Source organism: Sminthopsis crassicaudata, chromosome 1, assembly GCF_048593235.1.
Source record: "Sminthopsis crassicaudata isolate SCR6 chromosome 1, ASM4859323v1, whole genome shotgun sequence".
Taxonomy (NCBI): domain Eukaryota; kingdom Metazoa; phylum Chordata; class Mammalia; order Dasyuromorphia; family Dasyuridae; genus Sminthopsis; species Sminthopsis crassicaudata.
The window spans coordinates 443,409,452-443,430,199 of record NC_133617.1 but is presented as its reverse complement, the minus strand read 5'-3'; the positions used below and the strand labels follow the sequence as shown (position 1 = coordinate 443,430,199).

Here is a 20,748-nt window from a genome sequence, read left to right as displayed (position 1 = left end):
TCTTCCATGGAAGAAAATGTTCAGCTTAGCTGGGTAGTTTATTCTTGGCTGCATTCCAAGTTCTTTTGTCTTTCGAAATATCAGATTCTTGAGTGATCCTTATTGTGGCACCTCGGTATTTGAATTGTTTTTTTCTGGCTGCTTGTAATATTTTTTCTTTAGTCTGATAGTTCTGAAATTTACCCATAATATTTCTTGGAGTTTTTTAGTGTTTCAGCAGGTGTTCATTAGAAGTAGAGGGAGGAGGGGGCGGAGCCAAGATGGCGGAGAAGAAACACACGACTCTGTGAACGTCCTCACTCCCTCACAACCAATTAGATAAATTAAGTCTCAAAATTAGCTTAGGACTGATAGATACCACAAGGACTGGAAGCACGACTTACCAGCTGAAGAGAATCTGGAGTTTCAACAGGAAAGGTCAGTTCTCAGGGGAGGAATAAGAGAGACCAGCACAGACGGTGGGGTAGGGGCACACTGCGCCCATTGCGCTGGGAAGGGCTCTGGGATCAGAGAAGCCACTGAGGTAAAGGAATCTGGCACAGGCTGTTAGCTCTTCTCTGCTAATTATTTAGCAGTTCAGAAGAGAAAGCCAAAATATTTTAAAACTCAGATTAGATTTTCCCCGATCCTGGGGGTGACTCAGCAGAGACTCGGCACCAGGGGGTGTAGCCTCAGCTACCACCTGAGAATAGTTAAGAGATTGACAAGTGGGTGGATACAGCCCAAGGCAACACACACTGCCTAGTTTAGCTGGAGGGAATGGAACTCAGCTCCAGGAAGTCCCAGAGAAGCGGAACCTTTGAACTAGGGACCGCAGTTTCTGGCAGACACTTTCAGTTTGAGCGCAGGGGCTTTTCACGTCACCTGCTGCAGACATCCACGCCCCACCCGGACACATAGGCTGGGCTTTGTGCTGTCTTTACTGTTCAGTCTCAAATCTCAGGGAAGCCTCTAAAACACAGCGCCCTTGGGGCACAGCAGTGCTGGTCACCTCTGAGGCACTTCCAGGGAGGGGGTGGGGAACTCTCTCCCAGAGCTCTATCTTAGCTCAGGCTCAGGAGCCGCTGCATCCATCCGGTCTGGGAGGAAGCTGGTAAAGAAGTAAATAAATAATTTCCTACCCCAGGGACAGACCCCAAAAGATTTTTTAAGTATGAGCAAAAAAGCTAGAAAAACCATAGATTCCTTCTATACAGAGAAAGAGCGGGTGTCCAACCCCGAGGAAGTTAACAGCAGAGAGACAGCAGATAACAACCTAAAGGGGAACGATCTCTGCCCCCCATCACATAACTCTCTCCTAGAAGAATCTCTTAAAAAATTGAGGGAGATTGAAGAAAAATGGGGAAAGGAAAGGGAAGCTATGATAGAGAATAACAACGTCCTGAAATTGGAGTTGGAAAAAATAAAGAATTCACAGGAGATGCAGGGAAACAAAATTTATGAATTAGAAAAGGTTAAAAAAACACAGGAAAGTAGGATTTCTGAATTGGAAAAGATAAAAAAGTCTCAAGAAAATAGAATTTCTGAATTGGAAAAAGAAAATAATTCTCAAAAAAAAAAAAATTAGGGAAATGGAAAAAAATTCAATAGAGCAAAATAATTCATTTAAAAACGAAATTGGGCATTTACAAAAAGAACTAAAAACTGTGAAAGAAGAAAATAACTCCTTAAAAGTCAGGATGGAACAAATAGAAATGAATGATTCACAGAGAACCCAAGAATCAGTCAAACAAAACAAAAAAAATGAGAAGCTGGAGAACAACGTCAAATACTTACTGGGAAAATCTATAGACCTGGAAAATAGATCTAGGAGAGATAATCTGCGGATTATTGGACTTCCAGAAAACTATGACCAAAAAAAGAGCCTAGATTCTATTTTACAGGAAATTATCAAGGAGAACTGTCCAGAGATAATAGAAACAGAAGGGAAAGTAGATGTGGAAAGAATTCATCGAACTCCTTCTGAAATAGACCCTAAAAAAAGAACACCACGGAATATAGTGGCTAAGCTGCAGAATTACCACACAAAGGAGAAAATCCTGCAAGCAGCTAGAAAAAAACAATTTAAATACCAAGGTGCCACAATAAGGGTCACCCAAGATCTGGCTGCCTCCACATTAAAAGATAGAAGGGCCTGGAACCTGATATTCCGTAAGGCAAAAGATCAAGGACTGCAACCAAGAATGAACTACCCAGCTAAGTTTAGCATCTTTTTCCATGGAAGAAGATGGTCATTCAATGAAACAGAGGAATTCTATATGTTTCTAAGAAAAAAACCAGACTTAAACAAAAAATTTGATCTATATCCACAAGACTGAAGAGAAACAGAAAAAGGTACACAGAACCCTTGAGAACTGTAACTCTGTTGTGGGTATATAAAAAAATACTCAAGGATAATTTGATTTTACTGATATAAAAGAAAAAAAGGGGGGTGTAGTAAAGGGAAGGAGGTCGGTTCAGAAAAAGGGGAAGGAGTGATAAAAAGAGGGAAACTACATCCCAGGAAGAGGCATAGAAAATACACCATATCTGAGGGAACTTAGTGAGGGGGAGAATCATTGTGTGAATCTTACTCTCATCAGGAGAGGCTCAAAGAGTAAATAATTAACATATTTGTTTTTCAGAGAATTTTCTCTCACCTCATTAAAAGGGGGGAGAGGAAAAGGGAAAAGGAAAAGGAGAATAAGTGAAGGGACTTGGAAGGAGGGGGGAGGGATCCTAAAAAAAAAAAAAAGAGGGAGGGTTGCGCGTCACAAGGGGGGGTCTGTAAATTAAATATCGGGGAGGGGGATCAGGGGGGTCAAGGGAAAAAAGCATAATCTGGGGATAATACGATGGCAGGAAATACAAAATTAGTAATTTTAACTGTAAATGTAAATGGGATGAACGATCCCATCAAACGGAGACGGATAGCAGATTGGATCAAAAAGCAGAACCCTACAATATGTTGCCTACAGGAAACACACTTAAAGCAGGGAGATACATACAGAATAAAGGTAAAAGGTTGGAACAGAGCCTATTATGCTTCAGGTAAAGCCAAAAAAGCAGGGGTAGCTATCCTTATCTCAGATCAAGCAAAAGCAGAAGTAGATCTCGTTAAAAAAGATAAGGAAGGAAACTATATCCTGCTGAAAGGTAGCATAAATAATGAAGCCATATCAATACTAAACATATATGCACCAAGTGGTATAGAATCTAACTTTCTAAAGGAAAAGTTAAGAGAGTTGCAAGAAGAAATAGACAGTAAAACTATAATAGTGGGAGATCTCAACCTTGCACTCTCAGATTTAGACAAATCAAACCACAAAACAAACAAGAAAGAAATTAAAAAAGTAAATAGAATATTAGAAAAACTAGGTATGATAGACCTTTGGAGAACACTGAATGGCAATAGAAAGGAATATACTTTCTTCTCAGCAGTTCATGGATCCTATACAAAAATTGACCATATATTAGGACATAAAGATCTCAAAATTAAATGTAGGAAGGCAGAAATAATAAATGCCTTCTTCTCAGATCACAATGCAATAAAAGCTACATTCAGTAAAAAGTTAGGGGTAAATAGACCAAAAAGTAATTGGAAACTGAATAATCTCATCTTAAAGAATGACTGGGTGAAAGAGCAAATTATAGAAACAATTAACAATTTCACCCAAGATAATGACAATGATGAGACATCATATCAAAATCTTTGGGATGCAGCTAACGCAGTAATAAGGGGAAATTTTATATCTTTAGAGGCTTATTTGAAGAAAATTAAGAAAGAGAAGATTAACGAATTGGGCTTACAACTTAAAAGGCTAGAAAAAGACCAAATTATAAACCCCCAACCAAAAATTAAACTTGAAATACAAAAATTAAAAGGAGAAATCAATAAAATTGAAAGTAAAAAAACTATTGAATTAATAAATAAAACCAAGAGTTGGTTTTATGAAAAAGCCAATAAAATAGATAAACCTTTGGTAAATTTGATCAAAAAAAAAGAAAGAGGAAAATCAAATTGATAGTCTTACAAATGAAAAGGGGGATCTTTCCACCAATGAAGAGGAAATTAGAGAAATAATAAGGAGTTACTTTGCCCAACTTTATGCCAATAAATTTGATAACTTAAGTGAAATGGATGACTTCCTCCAAAAATATAGGCTCCCTAGATTAACAGAGGAGGAGATAAATTGCTTAAATAGTCCCATTTCAGAAAAAGAAATAGAACAAGCTATTAATCAACTCCCCAGGAAAAAATCCCCAGGGCCAGATGGATTCACATGTGAATTCTACCAAACATTTAAAGAACAATTAGCCCCAATGTTATATAAATTATTTGAAAAAATAGGGGATGAAGGAGTCCTACCAAACTCCATTTATGACACAGACATGGTACTGATACCTAAACCAGGTAGATCGAAAACTGAGAAAGAAAATTATAGACCAATCTCCTTAATGATTATTGATGCTAAAATCTTAAATAAGATATTAGCAAAAAGTCTTCAGAAAATCATCTCCAAGATAATACACTATGATCAAGTAGGATTTATTCCAGGAATTCAGGGCTGGTTTAATTTTAGGAAAACTATTAATATAATTGACCATATTAATAATCAAATTAATAAGAACCATATGATCATCTCAATAGATGCAGAAAAAGCATTTGACAAAATCCAACATCCATTCCTACTAAAAACTCTTGAGAGTATAGGAATAAATGGACTATTCCTTAGAATAATCAGGAGCATATATTTAAGACCTTCAGTAAGCATAATATGCAATAGAAATAAACTGCAACCTTTCCCAGTAAGATCAGGAGTGAAACAAGGTTGCCCACTATCACCCTTACTATTCAATATAGTACTAGAAACGCTAGCCTCGGCAATAAGAGCCGAGAAAGAGATTCAAGGAATTAGAGTAGGAAATGAGGAAATCAAACTATCACTTTTTGCAGATGACATGATGGTATACTTAGAGAACCCCAAAGACTCTGCTAAAAAGCTACTAGAAATAATTCAAAATTTCAGCAAAGTGGCAGGATACAAAATAAATCCACATAAATCCTCGGCATTTTTATATATCACTAACAAAATGCAACAGCAAGAGATACAAAGAGAAATTCCATTCCAAACAAATGTTGAGAGTATAAAATATTTGGGAATCCATCTACCAAAGAAAAGTCAGGAATTATATGAGAAAAATTACAAAACACTTGCCACAAAAATAAAGTCAGATTTAAATAATTGGAAAGACATTCAGTGCTCTTGGATAGGCCGAGCGAATATAATAAAGATGACAATACTCCCCAAACTAATCTATTTATTTAGTGCTATACCAATCAGACTCCCAAGAAACTATTTCAATGACCTAGAAAAAATAACAACAAAATTCATATGGAAGAATAAAAGGTCGAGAATTGCAAGGGAACTAATGAAAAAAAACTCAGAGGAAGGTGGTCTAAGTGTACCTGATCTAAAGCTATATTATATAGCAGCAGTCACCAAAACCATTTGGTATTGGCTAAGAAATAGACCAGTAGATCAGTGGAACAGATTAGATACAAAGGACAAAAAAGGGTACATCTATAGCAATCTAATCTTTGACAAACCCAAAGATTCCAACATTAGGGATAAAAATTCATTATTCGGAAAAAACTGTTGGGAAAACTGGAAATTAGTATGGCAGAAATTAGATATGGATCCACACTTAACACCATATACCAAGATAAGATCAAAATGGATCCATGATTTAGGCATAAAGAGGGAGATAATAAATAGATTAGAGGAACAGAGGATAATCTACCTCTCAGACTTGTGGAGGAGGAAGGAATTTATGACCAGAGGAGAACTAGAGATCATTATTGATCACAAAATAGAAGATTTTGATTACATCAAACTAAAAAGTTTCTGTACAAATAATACTAATGCAAACAAGATTAGAAGGGAAGTAACAAATTGGGAAAATATTTTTAAAAACAAAGGTTCTGACAAAGGTCTCATTTCCAAAATATATAGAGAACTGACCCTAATTTATAAGAAACCAAACCATTCTCCAATTGATAAATGGTCAAAGGATATGAACAGACAATTCTCAGAGGGAGAAATTGAAACTATATCCACTCACATGAAAGAGTGTTCCAAATCACTACTGATCAGAGAAATGCAAATTAAGACCACTCTGAGATACCACTACACACCTGTCAGATTGGCTAAGATGACAGGAACAAATAATGATAAATGTTGGAGGGGATGTGGGGAAATTGGGACACTAATACATTGCTGGTGGAGTTGCGAAAGAATCCAGCCATTCTGGAGAGCAATCTGGAATTATGCCCAAAAAGTTATCAAACTGTGCATACCCTTTGACCCAGCAGCGCTACTACTGGGATTATATCCCAAAGAAATACTAAAGAGCGGAAAGAGTCATATATGTGCCAAAATGTTTGTGGCAGCTCTTTTTGTTGTAGCTGGAAACTGGAAGATGAATGGATGTCCATCAGTTGGAGAATGGTTGGGTAAATTGTGGTATATGAAGGTTATGGAATATTATTGCTCTGTAAGAAATGACCGGCAGGAGGAATACAGAGAGCCTGGAGAGACTTAAATCAACTGATGCTGAGTGAAATGAGCAGAACCAGAAGAGCACTGTACACTTCAACAACAATACTGTATGAGGATGTATTCTGATGGAAGTGGAAATCTTCAACATAAAGAAGATCCAACTCACTTCCAGTTGATCAATGATGGACAGAGGTAGCTACACCCAGAGAAGAAACACTGGGAAGTGAATGTAAATTGTTAGCACTAATATCTGTCTGCCCAGGTTGCATGTACCTTCGGATTCTAATGGTTATTGTGCAACAAGAAAATGATATTCACACACATGTATTGTACCTAGACTATATTGTAACACATGTAAAATGTATGGGATTGCCTGTCATCGGGGGGAGGGAGGGGGGGTAATTTGGAAAAATGAATACAAAAAAAATAAATAAATAAATAAAGTTCATGAAGTACTTTAAAAAAAAAAAAAAGAAGGAGATACAAATAGAAGTAGTTCCTGATCTCTGGGAGCTCACATACTAATGAGGGAGATAAGACCTAGCTGTAAATCTGATGGCAAAGTTCTAAGGTAGGATCAAATCAGATTGGATCAAATAACAAAAGCAAAGTACTTTGGGAATCTTAATGTTCTATATAAGTGCTAATTGCTATTATTATTAGTTTCACCATTATGACATAGCATAGGAAAATATTGTGGTTGAAACTGGATCTATATTATATACTAATTGCTGTTCTTATAAATATACAATAAATTTGACATGTCACTTTCAAAAAAAAAAAAAAAAGAAGTAGAGGGAGGATAGATTAAGTGAGCAATTAGTCCAAAAAACAAAAGCCCTAAGGATGTACAAAAATATTTATAACTTTCTTATGAAGTGACAAAGCACTTCAGGAATTGGGGAATAAATGAACAAATTACAAATTTGGATAACCAACTTATGTTACACACGTTTGTATACTCTTGTTTCTCTGAAATCATCTCTTTCACAATTTCTTGTACCACAATAGTATTTCATCACACACATGTACATGATATTTCATATACAATCTTCCATTTTGCTTTTCTATATTATTTTTTTTAATTTACGATTAAATTCACAATAAAAAGACACTGACTTAAAATGGAGAAAACTTGTGGAGAGAGCTGGCTTTGAAGCCCAGAAGACATAAATTACTTTGGCCTTGTGACTCTTAGCAGTCTCAGTGCCTTGACAGCTATTTTTAACAAAAAGTTCCACAAAAAATGTTAATCTACATTTATGCAAGCATTTTCCTCACTGAAGAGTTCCTTATAGCAATAAAATTATGGGTTTGGTCTCTATCCTAATAACAAATTACAATAATTTTTTAAACTGCCACTGAATAAAACTATTTTTTCAGGAATAAATAAAAGATGGGTCTTCCTCTTCATTTTTCAATGAACTGATATTCATATGTAGGTTTTACTATAGGACAACCTTTTGTGAAAATCATCTTATTTTTCAACACACCAAAAAAATATATATGACCAAAGAGAGTAACCTTGCAATTTACCACTCCTCCCCTAACTCCTTATATTTTACTCTATCTAGAATGCCCACCTCCTTCCTGTCCATCATTTACAAATATTACCCAGTCTTTAATATTCAGTAAGTCTTCAATTAATACTCCAGTTGGAAATTAATTCTTCCTCCTAAAGAATTCATTTTCTGTACTAATATATTACTAATACTGAAAATCAGGTTTACTTGACACAGTGACTCTAACACACTTTCTCCCAGACAGTGCTGCTCAAAATATCAGGAATTTACTTGAGGATAATGTTAGAAAATGAGGAAAAAGATAATTTCAGTAGAAAAATACTATGCTCTAGGTTAAAAATAATGGAAAAGCGGGACAATAACAACATAGCTTCTTGACAAGTTTGGCTGCTGAATTAATTTATTCTGTTCTACAATGGACAAACTAAAAGCTGAAGAGATGAGTTCTTCAGTAACTGGATGCTTAAAATGATAGAAAATTGGGGTATTGAAGGATGTTCAGATTCAGGAGAGTGGGACAAGGTGTGCAAATTAATAGAAAAGGGATAAAGAGGGAGGAAAAACTGGAGGGGATAGCAAGGCAAGTTAACAGGTAGATATAGTAAACTAAAATAGCAGGGAAAAGAAACAAAATAATTACCAGGAATTTAATTTCTTTTTTAAAAAGTATGCATAGTAATCACTGATGTTATACATAGTCAAACTTCAAAAAAGATTCAATGGAGAAAAATCTATATTATAAGTCATCCATATTTATATTATTTTAGAAATATGTAAGTCTATGTAAATATGTATATTACAGCCAATGTTTTGTTTTATTTTAAATTTTCCTTTTCTGTCTTTTTCTATTTTGTTTTTTCTTATCTAGCACTTAAGTTTTAAATTAATAATTACCAAAAAAAAGTTCATTCCCCCACTTCTCTTTGTCTCTTTTCCATTTCCTTTTAACTCTAAGATTTTATTCTCTTTTTCTCAATGGCTCCTCCAATACAGAACAATTAAAAAATAAAACTCTTTTAACAAATTTTTTAAAAAGACAGAAAACACCAAGAATTCCAGAATTGTAATTTATACTAAATTCCAGGTTCTTGAACCAAGATCCTGAGATGCCCCCCAGATTTATGAATCCTTGACCTGGGCCCAACATCTGTAATCTTCCAGAGTTTTTTCATATACTCAGTCAGTTGGCTGGGGTGTATGGGATGTTTTAGGGAGGACCAGTACCTCTGATGTGAGGGGTTGCCAAGCCCTTTTCAAGGTTGTTCAACCACCTTTACTGTCTACCTAGCACTCACACTCTCATCAATGTTCCAAGAAGTTGTAGTATGCACAAGTGGCCACACCCTACTTGAAGTAACTGGAGAGGCCTCAAACTTCTCCATGAGTTTGGGGATTGTCAGAATAGGTGGATGAGAACAATTGTTTCCAACACTCACAAAGACCACTGAAGCAAGCACTGTGGTATGCTTAGAGCTTGGTCAGACATCAATGGTATCAAGGTGGTCCATTGCATCATGGACCATTGCCAGCCATCCTAACTTTTGTCTTACCACTGGACTTCAATGACTCCAGAGGAGTGACACCTTGGTGCAACTTTGTTTTATTTAAATTTGATTCATATATGTCAAGTCAACACCTGGTGATACCACTAGTCCTCTTTGAAACTTTTGCCCATTGAATAGGAAGTAGAAGTAGAGCTCAAAAAACAAGTCTAGTGGCAGCCTTTAAGTCAGGAGGACCTGAGTTCAAATCTGGCCTCAGACATTTAACACTTCCTAGTTGTGTGATCCTGGGCAAGTCACTTAACCCCAATTGCCTCAGCCAAAAAAAAAAAAAAAAAAAAAAAAGTCCAAAGTCCTAGTGTTCCTTGGTAAAGATAGAACCTATGTTCTCTTTTCAACAAAGAGGTGATTCAAGGCAATTCCAAAAGATTTGGAATGGAAAGAGCCATATTCATCTAGAGAAAACTATGGAGACTGAATGTAGGTAAAAACATAATATTTTCACCTTTTTGTTGTTGTTGTTGTTGCTGTGATTGGTTTACTTGACTTTTTCTTTCTTGTGTTTTTTTTTTCCCCTTTCAATCTGATTTTTCTTGTATAGCATGAAGCATATAGAAATATGTTAAGAAGAATTGTACATATTTAACATATATTAGATTGCTTTCCTGTCTAGGGGAAGGGAGAGGGAAAAAAGGAGGAAGAAAAATTTGGAACACATGGTTTTGTAAAGGTGAATATTGAAAACTATATTTGCATGTATTTGGAAAAATAAAAAGAATTTTTAAAAAGAAGCACCTATGTTTAAGGGAATTCTGAGGTCTGAGATAGTGAGTAATTATGTTTTATATAACTTTATATAATTATATAATGTCTAATTTATATAATTTTTACAGAATTATGTTCTTGACATAAAATGCTATTCGTGTGCTTATTGACTCTATACTGGCATAAAAGTTTTCTATTCAGGCATTTATGTTTATTTTGGCAGTAACCTAGCATCATTCTGTCATGTGACTGACTAGTAGTGACAGAAACACTAACAGTTCAAAGACATTGACTGGTTGGTAGGAGTGTAGAGTTCATTTGATTGAGTAGAACTACAAATTCACCATCTGCCAATGACAATTTAGAAAATTTATTTGTATTACTAAATCCAATCCAGAAAGGTTATTTTTATAAAATAATTTATCATCTTCAAATAAAATAAAAATTTTTAATTCTAACAATAAATAAAGAGAACCAATAGAAGGTGATGAACTCTTGAATGAATGATGAAGAATATAGTCACTTATCACTTTCTTCTCAAAACAACAGCATGAATGTAGGACTTAGCAGTGAATAATTATTGGTTAAACAGCCTCCCTCCACTTTCTCCAATGATTACATTATAAACTCCTGATGGGCACAATGAACAAACTGCCAAAATGATAAACTGTTTGTATTTAATCATTGATCTGAGATTTCTCTATTGATTTTAGAACTGGGGAAGTTTTCACCAACATCACTCTCCTTCCTTTCCCCTATCCTTTTATACTAACAATTTCAATAAGTATTTTGTTAATCAGCCAATGAATAAATATTTAAGTCCTTACTATGTGCCAGATACTGTGCTAAGCTCTAAAGAAACAAAAAGAGAAAAAAAATGGTCCTTGTTCTCAAGGAATTCACAATCTCACAAGTTGGCAATAAAGATGATGTCCCTTCCATTTTTTTTTTTTTTTATACCCAGTTGGGGTTAAGTGACTTGTCCAGGGTCAGCTAGAAAGTGTTAAATGTCTGAGGCTGGATTTGAACTCAGGTCCTCCTAATTTCAGGGCTGGTGCTCTATTCACTGTACCATGTAGCTGCTCCATTTTTTTTCCAAATTATTTTTTTTAAGTTACTTTATTTGAAAAAACAGTAAGAAAAAAAAAAAAAAAACAGAAAAGGAATACAAAACAAAATAAAGCAAAAGAGAACACTGTCGTGTGCCCAGCAGAACATCAGGGAGAGTTCAAAATATATAACAACAAATCACTAGATCAAGAAAGCATATATAAGTAGAAGAAATTATATTCACGAATGTCCATTTTTTTCTTTACTTCCTTGTAAATTATTCTGTTTCTCTGCTGGGCACCTTATTGCCCATTCCTCCTCCCCTTCCATTTTCACCATGGCATCCCTAAGCATCTATCAACACAAAGTTTAAAATAAATTATAAAAATGGGAAATTAATTTTAGAAGGTAGAGGAGTCTTGATAAATATACTTAAGAAATCAATCTCTTCACATTGTATCTATTTCTGATGTGACTCACAAAACTTATAAGTATCTCAGAAAAACATATCTACTACACCAGAAAAAACCTATACCTGCCTCCGAAATGTCCAATTCCTGCTGTTACTCTTGCTAATACCACAAAACAGCTGCCAGAGAACATGACTGGCAGGAGTTAGAACACTGAGCTATGTATTGCACTGGAACATTCATCCTTATCTTTCCCTTCAGTTTGGAGAACAAGAAAGTGAAGCAAAAAATTCCCAAAAGCTGCCTTTATAAACAGTTCAGAATTTTCCAGCCAATTATAGTTTTGCTCTGTTTGATTTATGAATACCATGCTCCCCACTTTTCAGTTTTCTTTTGAATGTCTTTTCCTATTAGAGTATAAACTACTTGGGGGCAACACTATCTTTGTATTTTTTTGTATCCCCAAAGCTTAGCACAGTCCCTAGAACGTCCTAGGTACTTAATAAATGATTACTGACTATAACTATGACTATCTAAACCTTTGGCATTTTCTACCTGGCTACTAAATTTTCATTTACCAAATTCTTTGTTCAAATGAATGAGGACTATAATTAAATCAACATTACCATGCCTTTGATGAGAACTTCTTTATTCTTCTACCTTTCCCTCTTTCCCAATTTTTTTCTATTTATTAAACACTCTTCCCTTTTTGTTGACAGTACTCCTGTTATATGTGACCTGCTCCCCAAATGGAACATAAACTCCTTGAGGGCCCCACCAGTTTTGTGTGGTCCAAGTTTCTTAGTCCAGGGCTTGATGGTGTGATGGTGAGAACAGAATGAATAAGAAGATGAAGTCCGTGTTCAATAGCCTCAGTTTGTGTATGAGAGAAAGAAAGTTAAAGCATAAGAGAAAGAGAGAAAGAGAGAAGAGAGAGAGAGATGAGACAGAGGGCTATTAGCTGAGAGACTGAGGAGAAGGGGAATCTAAGTATTAATTTTTTTTAAAAGTTTTTTATTCATTTATTCATTCCTTTCTTGAAAAAAAAAGTTTCATTTCTAAATCCAATTCAGAAGAATTATTTTTATGTACCACTTTTATAAAATAATTTATCATTTTCAAATAAAATAAAAATTTTAAATTCTACCAATAAGACTGATAGCCTATCAAAAAAATACCCTGATATTCTTATGTCTCATTTCTTTTTATAATTAAATGCAGATATTAAAAAGCAATAAGACCTCAGACATTCAAATGTATGTACTTTGCCACAGAATTACAGGGACATAAGAGATTTTTTCCTTTTAATTTTCTGTTTCCGGCTGCTCTTCCTCACCTCTCCTATATATTGGGTCTAATATATTAACTTAAAAATTTTTTCACTCTGTCCCCACAGGATTGATAAGAGATAAATTAGTACAAAATTGCTGAAGAAAGCCTTCATGTTAACTATGTTTTGTGGAGTGTGAATTTTTAAAAGTTAAGAGTGGTCTGTTATAAGTGGCATAAACTGCAATGTGTTCTCTTATTTGTCATACTGTTATGTTTTGTCTTCATTCAGTACCAAAAGAGGAACTGTTTGTAAAACAGCTTGCTTCCTTCAGTATTCCCATTCCACCACAAATAGCTTTAAAAAAATTTTTTTAATTGTTGCAAAAACAGATGATCCAAGGAAATCCTCTCTCTTTTTTTTTTTTTATCTAGTCTCTGGAGGAATTTAAGGTCCCCTAGGACCTAATTTGAATGGCTATGCTAACAAGGATACATTCTTTCTTTTGTAACAGTGATAAGAATCTTTTGTAGTAAGTATAAATTTCCTCTTTCCAAGTAACGAGCCCAATCCCTCTTTGCTTTCCTATCCTTAAGTAAGGAATGGCATAATTATTATTAGTCCAATTGTAAGAGATACATATGTTCATCAGTCTTTTAACTCTAAGGGGGGGGGGGGGGAAAGATCCAAGATCCTGTCTCTATGTAGTGACTGATTTATTTATTGGCAGTAGCCAGTCAAAGAATCCAAGGAAAGTTCATCCAAACCTAATCCAAATCCACCTAAAAGGATTGGTCTGAACAGTAACTAGATTTGGAGTAAGACAAATAGGCCTGGAAAGCTAGATCAAATGGGATGAGAAGATTCATTAAATTCCTTTGTAGTTTCTAAATTCTGCTTCAGAAATTCACATGATTTATTTTTAACCTTGTTTATATCAATTCATTATCTCAGTTACCACAGGACTTTTTCCAAATCTTTTCATCCCATCCCAAATCTCCCATGGTTCCCCTTGTCCCCAACCCTTCAACTAATAACTTTTTCTCATATTTCTTTCACACACACACACACACACACACCCCTTGAGGTTATTCACCCTGGCTTCCCACTTCTCCCAATTTATTCCTTTCCATCATCCTCTTTCAAGATCCACTTTCCTTTGGTTTTCTTCTATTAAAATGTAAGCTCCTTGAGGGCAGAATTAAGAATAGTGTCAGGCAGAGTAAGAGCTTAATAAAAAGCAGTGGCACAATATCCCATTCCATCTAACTTTCTTCTGAAAAGATTGTCCTATAATTTCCATTTTCTGATTAGTCTTCTTTCTCTTTCTGTCCATTCTGATAATTATTTTCTATGTTTCAAATAACCAATTTCCTTTCCTAATAACTCTGTGCAGCCTAGCATCCAAATTCCAGTTTCTAACTGAAACTACTCCCTTCAAAGTAACTAATGATCTCATAAATGCCAAATCTAATGGTCTTTTTTTCAAATTTCATCTTTCCTGACTTTCAGTAGACCAACACTGTCCATCACTTCCTTCTCCCTAACACACTTTTCTCTCTTCTCAATACTTTTCTTTCCTCCTCTTCCTCCCTTTCTGTCCATTTCTTTTTGCTATTCTTTACTAGACCTCCATCCAGGCCATGCCTGATAGCCATGGGTATCCTCAAAACTTGACGATATCATGAGCTCACATGGGTAAAATCATCTCTATGCAAAAGAATCTCAGATCTATTTATACAGCTCGACTCTCTCTCCTGACCTCCCACCTCAAATGATCTAATAGATCTTGGCCTATATGCCCCATATATATCATAATTCAACATGTCTAAAACTGAACTTATTACCTTTCCCCAAAATAACCTGTTCCAAAGTATTTAAAACACTATGAATCTTATCAAACACAACTCCTCATATTAACTCATCCCACATATCAAATCTGTTACCATCCTGTCAATTCTAACTTCAAAACAATTCTCATATGCATCCTATTCTCTCCTCTGGTACTACCCCCAACCCTATGAAAGCCTTCATCATCTCGACTGACTGGTCTTCATGTTTCAAGTCTCTGCCCGATCAACTCAACTGCCAAAATGACTTCCTGAACATATTATTCAATAAACTCTAGTAGCTCTCTTTTATCTCCAGGATCAAATACAAAATTCTGTTTGGCATTCTAAAACTCTTCACAACCGGAGTCCTTATACCATCCCATTATTTTTACATATTATTCCTCTTCCCCTTATTCTACAATCCCGTGACAGCAGCTTTTTACAAGTAGAACTTCATTTCATTATTCTGTTGTTTTTTTCACTGGCTATTCCTATTGCATATAATATTCTCCCTCCTATCTTCTACCTCTTGATTTCCCTAGATATTTTCAAGACAGCTCAAATCAAGACAAATCAAATCTTCTTTAGGAAACTTTTCTTGGTCCCTTCCCAGTGCTAGTACTTTGTTTCTGTGCTTTCCAATTAGTATTAATCAATTTGATAGAATCATATGTTCTACATGTTAATTAGGCCCCAGAGTTGTGAGCTGAAAATTTTAAGTTCACTTACTAAATTATAAGAAGTTAACTAGAAACCCTCTACCCTTGTTTCTCCTTGTCACTGTGACTAAGTACAGTATGGCAAAGATGTCTCAAGTGCATGAAAAGTCCCCCAATTTACTTTTGTACCTCTAGACCAATATTTTGTCCAATAGGACACAGATGACCATCATATGATCACCTAAGATATTGACTGTGATAACTCATACCATCTCCTCCTGTCTAACTTAAGGAGAAGCCTGTCCATCTTATGTAGAGATATTCCAAGCTTCACACAACCCAGAACCCTTTTAACATATTGCTTTGTTTATTTTAGCTTATTTATCATATGTCAATCATGGATTTAATCTGAATTTAGTATAGCTGTTCTTGAATATCTGGATAGCTAGCCCTATAAAAATAGGACCCTAAAACAAGGAGGTATCTCAGATCATGAGGAAAAGCTGAGGTTCACTTCATCAGAGGGACTATGGACCCTATGATAAAGTGTCATTGGTTCAGAGTTCTCAGTCTCTTTTATTTTAGTTGGGATATTTTTAATCCCTAGACATTAGTCCTATACATATCTTATATGTGTATAGTTCTTTGTATATTCTCTCCCATTAGAATGTGATCCCTTTGAGGCCAAAGACCATAGTTTTGTCTTGCTTAAAATAGCACCTGAAACACAGTAAACATTTAATAAATAATTATTAACTGACTCCTCAGATTTCATGGAACACTAGCAAGAAAATCCATAATTCATGAGGAAATAAAACTTTAAAAGAAGGTACATGGAATTAAATTAAATTGAAAATCAGTTTATTGATAAAGAATGCAGGAAAATAAAGGATAGAAAACTTGGACAATATAATGAAAATCCTTTTTTTAAAAAGTAGTCTCAGGAAGAGAAAATGACAGATGGGAAATGTAAAAATACAAATTTTTTTTTAAAGGGCAAAAAAGAATCAAAAGACAACATTAAAAGAAAACATTAATGCTTTACAAGTCAAACAAAACATTCTTCTAGACAGAATGTTTCCTAGGATATTGAGTCACTCAGAAAAATATAAATCAAAAACTCTGAATGTCATACTACAAAAAAAATTACATAATAAAGCCCACAAGTTGTTTTTTAATTCAGAAAACCAAACATTGATCAACTGAATCAAATAACCAAAAGTTGGGGGGGGAGGAAGGGAGAGAAGAATCTTTAAAAAATTTGCAAGTAGCCAGAAGATTTTTAGCTAATCACAAGAAAACATGAAACACACAGACATATGATTATTTTAACATTATTTTAACTCTATATTTGTGCTGACAAATGTGTATGTCTGTGAAATCTGGACAGTATACCTGCCATGCCAGGAAACTGAATAGCTTCCATTTGAATTTCTTATGAAGATTCTGAAGATCACCTGGCAGGATAAAATATCAGACATTGAAGTCCTTTCTCAAACTAAACTGCTAAGTATCTTAACTCTGCTACAGAGAGCACAATTCTATTGGGTTGAATGATGCTTGACAAAATAACTATTTTATGGAGAACTCACACAGGACAAGTGCTCACAAGGTGGTCAGAAAAAGCAATAGAAGAATCTCTTAAGAACTTTAGATCTGATTGTATGACATGTAAGACACTGGCACAGGACTACCCAGCATGGAGTGCCCTCATCAAAAAAGAAGTTGTGCTCTATGAGCAAAGCAGAATTGAATTAGCTCATAATTAGCTAGATGTGCAAAGTTAGAAAGTATACCTCCAATGTTTATAGAAACTATTTGCCTCTGACCTGTGGCAAAGCATTCCAAGCTTGTCTAATCAGTCACAGTCAAGATACATTGTAACTCTAACATAATGATTTCATTTTGGTCCTCTTCCAGAACAAAGGACAATAACCAACTAATTAATAGAGGGAAAAAAAGGAATTATCAATAATACAGTATAAGCCATTGTTTTGATTTAGCAAGATGCTCTAAGCTGAACCAAAAAAAAAAATGTCAAAGAACAAGTTATTCATATATAATACAACTGTTTTTGGGGGGGGGGGGGAGAGGGAGAGGAAGCTTACTATGAAAGAACATTTCTATGGCCCTAATATAACCCTTAACCAGTAAGAAACAGATTGTTCTCTGATAAAATCCTTAAGATTCAACTAAAAATGAAATGAAAAAAATTTTTTAAGTAGCAGGACAGAAAATAAACCTACAAAAATCATTATCTTTCTATACACTAACAATAAAATCCAGAGAGAGAAAAAGACATTCCATTCAAAACAACTACAAAATTTATAAAGTATCTGGGAGCACACTTACAAAGGAAAACTCAGAATGTGAAAACAGCTACAAAACATTTTTAAAAGGAATAAAGAATACAAATATTTTGAGTTTAATTGTTCATTTGGACCATGCTAATATATTAAAAATGATAGTGTCACTTAATTTAGAATTTTAATACCATACCAATTAAATCACTTTTATTTTATGGACCTAAAGAAATAATAAAATTCACCTAGAAAAATAAAAGTCAACAATGTCAAAGGAAATATTTGGGTATGTATATATGTATGTACATACATATATATGTATGTGATTACATGGTATGTAATGTATATTGGTTATGTATTGTTTGTTATATGTGATATGTATAAAAATATGTATATATGTATAACATGTGATAAGTGACACATATATACATGTTTGCATCTAAGTAAAATAAAGTAGGAATGAAGAGATCCTAGTAGTTCTTTTCAAAAAAAAAAAAAAAAATCCCATGGACAGTTGTTTAATGGGATCACAAAGACTTTATATAACTGAAGAAAAACAAAAGTAGGAATGAAGAGGTCCTAGTAATACTGAATCTCAAATTATAAAAGTAATCATCTAAAACAATTTGAATTCCTTTTTTTTTTTTAACAAAAACTGCTTTTAAAATGGGAGAATGGACAGAAAATGGGTTTAGTCAAATTAAATGAGCATTAAGCATTTAATATGTGCCAGACATGCTTCTGTAGGTTTAGAGCAACACCTATGAATCACAGTGAACTTCAAATGGATACACTGCTTAAATCTAAAAGGTCATATAAATAAGTTTCTAGATGATAAAAAAAAAAAAAAAGAAATCCTTTTTTAAAAAAATTTATTTTTTTTTTTTTTTGCTGAGGCAATTGAGGTTAAGTGACTTGCCTAAGGTCACACAGCTAGGAAGTGGTAAGTGTCTGAGACCAGATTTGAACTCAAGTCCTCCTGACTTCAAGACTAGTGCCCTATCCACTGCACTACCTAGATGCCCCTAAGAAATACTTTTTATAATTATGTTTGGGAGAGAATTCTTACCTAAATAAGGGGAAAAGAAGAACATGAAAAATAAAAAGGACAATTTCAAGTATATAAAATTGAAGGTTTTGGCACAAACAAAATAGTGTAGTTAGAATTACCAGTAAAATATTTTAAATTATTTAGAAAAATATTTACAATGAATTTTTCTGATATAGGCCTAATATCCACAATATATTTTAAAAATTTATACATATATAAAGCAACAAGAATCATTTCCTTAATAGATATATAATTAAAAGATAATGTAAGCTATGAAAACCTCTATCGAGAAAAAAATGCTCTAAATAACTAAAAATAAGAAAAAATGTAAATTAAAAATGTTTGCATTCCAAACTCACATTCACAGAATCCCAAAAGATGATCAAAAAAAAAAAAAAAAAAAGGAAAGCAACTATTTCTATAGAGATTTTAATTCTGGGAAAAATCATCTAATGTATTTATTGTTGAGTTAATTTCACCATTTTGGAAAACAATTTGAAACTAAATTCCAAAAGTCACTAAATTAATATAACTTTTTAATCAGTAATAATAATTGGGCTTATACCCTTAAGATATCACAGGTAGAGGAAAAGGACCCATAAAATGGAAGCATTATTTATTAGACCAAAAAAAACCCAAACAAACCCAAAACTGGAAACAAAAGAGGTGGCCATTAATTAAGGAATAGCTGAACATTTTAATAACACCTCAATGTAATAAAATCATATTGCATCACAGAAAAATCAAGGATACAATTGAGTCAAAGAAATATGAAGATTTGTATGAACTGAACAATTTACATGATAGTTTCACATTTACACAATTATAATATGAAAGAAAATAACTTTGAAAGACATCAGAACTCAGGCAGTTTGGTTAATAAACAATTATCAAGACCAACGCCTTCATTTTATTTTATTTTTTAACTTTTTGTTTTTCTTATTTTTATATATTTTCTTTTTAATTTATAGCATAAAACAAACATTTTTATTACAGTACAATTTTAAAATATGATAGCATATGAAACTGCAAATCTATTCATACAAAATGTGCTATTCCTTTTAAATATATAATAAAGTTATGTGAATTTTTCCTTCCCTCTCTCCTCCCACTGTTAGACACAATTACATTGTATACATGTAAAACACACATGTGTAAAATCATTCTATACATAGTTTTATTTATCAGTTTATCTTTGGATGCATATAGCTTCTTCCGCCATAGGTCCTTTGTATTTAATTTAAGTATTTATAATAGTCAAAATGACTTCCTTGCTCAGTTGTTTTTAAATTAAAAAAAAATTAATAATAGCTTCTTATTTTCAAAATATTTTTTAATTTAAATAACAGGTTTTTTTATTTTCAGAATACATGCAAAGATAGCTTTCAACACTCACCTCTGCAAAACCCTGTGTTCCCAATTTTTCTCGTTTCCTTGCCCCTCCCCCCAAGTAATCCAATATATGTTAAACATGTGGAATTCTTCCAAACATATTTCCACATTTATCATGCTACACATGAAAAGTCTGATAATGATAAGGGGGGGAAGGGGGATGAAAAGGGAAAAAAAAAAAAAAGCAAATAACAACCAAAAAAGATTAAGTGAAAATACTATGCTGTGATCCACATTCAGTCCCTGTGAAGTACAGGTTAGCTCTCTGGAGGGCTTGAGGGTCATCCAGAGTCAGGATAAATCAAAGTCCTTGGTCTTTAGAGAGACAAATGAAAGAAGTAACCAAGCAGAATCTTGGATTCTCGAGTCCAGAGCCACCAGCCTCTCTCCTCCTCATCCTACTGCAAAATGAGTCTCTCTGCCCTCCAATCCTTGCCAATAATTATCTC

The 20,748-nt window shown here is 34.0% G+C and overlaps 1 protein-coding gene across 6 annotated transcripts in view; it reads right to left on the bottom strand.

Moving 5' to 3' along the window:
* ROR2 (receptor tyrosine kinase like orphan receptor 2) overlaps window positions 1–20,748 on the bottom strand; it is a 241,264-nt gene that overhangs the window by 195,445 nt on the left and 25,071 nt on the right. The window lies entirely within an intron of this gene.